Source organism: Arachis stenosperma, chromosome 7 (assembly GCF_014773155.1).
Source record: "Arachis stenosperma cultivar V10309 chromosome 7, arast.V10309.gnm1.PFL2, whole genome shotgun sequence".
NCBI classification, from domain to species: Eukaryota; Viridiplantae; Streptophyta; class Magnoliopsida; order Fabales; family Fabaceae; genus Arachis; species Arachis stenosperma.
This window is the reverse complement of record NC_080383.1, coordinates 16,863,243-16,867,815: the sequence shown is the minus strand read 5'-3', so window position 1 is coordinate 16,867,815 and position 4,573 is coordinate 16,863,243. Positions and strand designations below refer to the sequence as shown.

The following is a 4,573-nucleotide window of genomic DNA, read 5'->3' as shown; positions in this document are numbered from 1 at the left end:
TGGAAAGCCCAGGATGTCTAATTTCCAATGCCGTTGAGAGCGCGCCAATTGGGCTTCTGTAGCTCCAGAAAATCCACTTCGAGTGCAGGGAGGTCAGAATCCAACAGCATCAGCAGTCCTTTTTGGTCTCTGGATCAGGTTTTTGCTCAGGACCCTCAATTTCAGTCAGAAAATACCTGAAATCACAGAAAAACACACAAACTCATAGTAAAGTCCAGAAAAGTGAATTTTAATTAAAAACTAATAAAAATATACTAAAAACTAACTAAATCATACTAAAAACATACTAAAAACAATGCCAAAAAGTGTATAAATTATCCGCTCATCAAGGAATACTCATCAGAGCTCATGAATGGCAGAAGTAAGTCCAATGGAATCTCTATGGTCTCATTTTGAGCCTCAGATTCCCATGGTTCCTCATTGGGGAACTCAGTGGAGGTCAGTGCACGCCCATTGAGGTCTTCCTCAGTGGCGTTCACTTCCTCTTCTTCCTCTCCAAATTCGGCCATGTTGATGGCCTTGCACTCTCCTTTTGGATTTTCTTCTGTATTGCATGGAAGAGTACTAGGAGGGAGTTCAGTAATTTTCTTGCTCAGCTGTCCCACTTGTGCCTCCAAGTTTCTAATGGAGGACCTTGTTTCAGTCATGAAACTTTGAGTGGTTTTGATTAGATCAGAGACCACGGTTGCTAAGTCAGAGGTGTTCTGCTTAGAACTCTCTGTCTGTTGCTGAGAAGATGATGGAAAAGGCTTGCTATTGCTAAACCTATTTCTTCCACCATTATTGTTATTGAAACCTTGTTGAGGTCTCTGTTGATCCTTCCATGAGAAATTTGGATGATTCCTCCATGAAGAATTATAGGTGTTTCCATAGGGTTCTCCTAGGTAATTCACCTCTTCCATTGAAGGGTTCTCAGGATCATACGCTTCTTCTTCAGATGAAGCATCCTTAGTACTGCTTGGTGCATTTTGCATTCCAGACAGACTTTGAGAAATCAAATTGACTTGTTGAGTCAATATTTTATTCTGAGCCAATATGGCATTCAGAGTATCAATCTCAAGAACTCCTTTCTTCTGATTTGTCCCATTGTTCACAGGATTCCTTTCAGAAGTGTACATGAATTGGTTATTTGCAACCATTTCAATTAGCTCTTGAGCTTCTGCAGGCGTCTTCTTCAGATGAAGAGATCCTCTAGCAGAGCTATCCAAAGACATCTTGGATAGTTCAGAGAGACCATCATAGAAAATACCTATGATGCTCCATTCAGAAAGCATGTCAGAAGGACATTTTATGATCAATTGTTTGTATCTTTCCCAAGCTTCATAGAGGGATTCTCCATCCTTCTGTCTGAAGGTTTGGACTTCCACTCTAAGCTTACTCAATTTTTGAGGTGGAAAGAACTTTGCCAAGAAGGCATTGACTAGCTTTTCCCATGAGTCCAGGCTTTCTTTAGGTTGTGAGTCCAACCATGTCCTAGCTCTGTCTCTTACAGCAAAAAGGAATAGCATAAGTCTGTAGACCTCAGGATCAACCCCATTAGTCTTGACAGTGTCACAGATTTGCAAGAATTCAGCTAAGAACTGATGAGGATCTTCCAATGGAAGTCCAAGGAACTTGCAATTCTGTTGCATTAGAGAAACTAATTGAGGCTTAAGCTCAAAGTTGTTTGCTCCAATGGCAGGGATAGAGATGCTTCTCCCATAGAAGTCGGGAGTAGGTGCAGTAAAGTCACCCAGCACCTTCCTTGTATTGTTTGCATTGTTGTTGTTTTCGGCTGCCATGTCTTCTTCTTTGAAGATTTCTGTTAGCTCCTCTACAGAGAGTTGTGCCTTAGCTTCTCTTAGCTTTCGCTTCAAGGTCCTTTCAGGTTCAGGGTCAGCTTCAACAAGAATGCCTTTGTCTTTGTTCCTGCTCATATGAAAGAGAAGAGAACAAGAAAATATGGAATCCTCTATGTCACAGTATAGAGATTCCTTGAGGTGTCAGAAGAAAAGAAAAATAGAAGACAGAGGTAGAAAATTCGAACTTATCAAGAAAGATGGAGTTCGCATTGTGCATTGAGGAATAATGTTAGTCCATAAATAGAAGGATGTGAGAAGAGAGGAAGAAATTTTCGAAAATTAATTAAAAAGATTTTAAAAACATTTTGAAAAACTTTAATTTGATTTTCGAAAACCAAGAGTGGGAAAGAAATCAAGTGATTTTTGAAAAAGATTTTGAAATTAGAGTTTAAAAAGATATGATTGAAAACTTCTTTGAAAAAGATGTGATTTAAAAGATATGATTGAAAAGTTATGGTTTTTTTAAAAAAAAAGATATGATTGAAATGATATGATTTGAAAACAATTTTAAAAAGATTTGATTTTAAAAATTAATGACTTGCCTAACAAGAAAAGATATGATTCAAACATTAAACCTTTCTCAACAGAAAAGGCAACACACTTGAAATGTTCAATCAAATCATTAATTGTTAGCAAGTATCTTTGAAAAAGGAAAGAAATTGATTTTGAAAACATTTGATTGAAAAGATATGATTTGAAAAAGATTTGATTTTGAAAAACTTTGAAAACTTGAAAAAAATTGATTTGAAAACAAAATCCTCCCCCTTGTGCCATCCTGGCGTTAAACGCCCAGAATGGTGCACATTCTGGTGTTTAACGCCCAATGCACTACCTTTTTGGGCGTTAAACGCCCAACCAGGCACCCTGGCTGGCGTTTAAATGCCAGTCTGTCCTTCTTCACTGGGCGTTTTGAACGCCCAGCTTTTTCTGTGTAATTCCTTTGCTGCATGTTCTGAATCTTCAGTTCCCTGTACTATTGACTTGAAAGTAGAACCAAGATCAAATAAACAATGCATGTGATGAGCGGATAATTTGTATGCTTTTTGGCATTGTTTTTAGTATGTTTTTAGTATCTTTTAGTTAGTTTTTAGTATATTTTTATTAGTTTTTAGCTAAAATTCACTTTTCTGGACTTTACTATGAGTTTGTGTGTTTTTCTGTGATTTCAGGTATTTTCTGACTGAAATTGAGGGTCCTGAGCAAAAATCTGATCCAGAGACCAAAAAGGACTGCAGATGCTGTTGGATTCTGACCTCCCTGCACTCGAAGTGGATTTTCTGGAGCTACAGAAGCCCAATTGGCGCGCTCTCAACGGCATTGGAAAGTAGACATCCTGGGCTTTCCAGCAATATATGATAGTCCATACTTTGTCCAAGATTTGATGGCCCAAACCGGCGTAGCAATTCGGCCTCAGAAATTCCAGCGTTAAACGCTGGAACTGGCATAAAACTTGGAGTTAAACGCCCAAACTGGCATGAAAGCTGGCGTTTAACTCCAGAAAAGGTCTCTACACGAAAATGATTCATTGCTCAGCCCAAGCACACACCAAGTGGGCCCGGAAGTGGATTTTTCTGTCATTTACTCATTTCTATAATACCTTAGGTTACTAGTTTACTATTAATAGGATCTTTTGACATTGTATCAGTACCTCATGACACTTTACACGTTTCTTTGTGTACCTTCCACAGTATGAGTCTCTAAACCCCATGGTTGGGGTGAGGAGCTCTGCTGTGTCTTGATGGATTAATGCAATTACTACTGTTTCTCATTCAATCATGCTTGCTTCCATTCTAAGATAATACTTGTTCTTAATCTGGATGAATGTGATGATCCGTGACAATCATCATCATTCTCAACTATGAACGTGTGCCTGACAACCACCTCCGTTCTACCTTAGATTGAGTAGTTATCTCTTGGATTCTTTAATCGGAATCTTCGTGGTATAAGCTAGAACTGATGGCGGCATTCAAGAGAATCCGGAAGGTCTAAACCTTGTCTGTGGTATTCTGAGTAGGATTCAATGACTGAATGACTGTGACGTGCTTCAAACTCCTAGCAGGTGGGGCGTTAGTGACAGACGCAAAAGAATCAATGGATTCTATTCCGGCCTGACCGAGAACCGACAGATGATTAGCCATGCTGTGACAGAGCATAGGAACATTTTTACTGAGAGGATGGGAGGTAGCCACTGACAACGGTGAAACCCTACATACAGCTTGCCATGGAAGGAGCCTTGCGTGCTTGAAGAAGGAGACAGTAGGAAAGCAGAGATTCAGAAGATGGAGCATCTCCAAACCTCAACCTATTCTCCATTACTGCAATACAAGTAACCATTTCATGTTCTTTTGCTTTTTACAATCAATCCTGATAATTTCTGATATCCTGACTAAGATTTACAAGATAACCATAGCTTGCTTCAAGCCGACAATCTCCGTGGGATCGACCCTTGCTCACGCAAGGTATTACTTGGACGACCCAGTGCACTTGCTGGTTAGTTGTGCGGGATTGCAAAAAGTGTGATTGCAATTTTGTGCACCAAGTTTTTGGCGCCGTTGCCGGGGATTGTTCGAGTTTGGACAACTGACGGCTTATCTTGTTGCTTAGATTAGGACTGTTTTGTTTTTATTGGTTTAGAGTCTTTTAGTTGAGTCTAGTTTCATATTTTAAGTTTGGTGTCAATTGCATGCTTTTACTTTTCTTTTAAATTTTCGTTTTTGCATGTTCTTAGTCCC

At 39.3% G+C, this 4,573-nt stretch overlaps 1 non-coding gene across 1 annotated transcript; it reads left to right on the top strand.

Annotated features, from left to right (window-relative positions):
• Positions 1-1,268: 1,268 nt before the first annotated feature.
• Positions 1,269-1,376, top strand: LOC130942857 (small nucleolar RNA R71). The gene has a single exon (XR_009071404.1). It is a non-coding gene; the product is annotated as a small nucleolar RNA R71 (small nucleolar RNA).
• Positions 1,377-4,573: the final 3,197 nt, after the last annotated feature.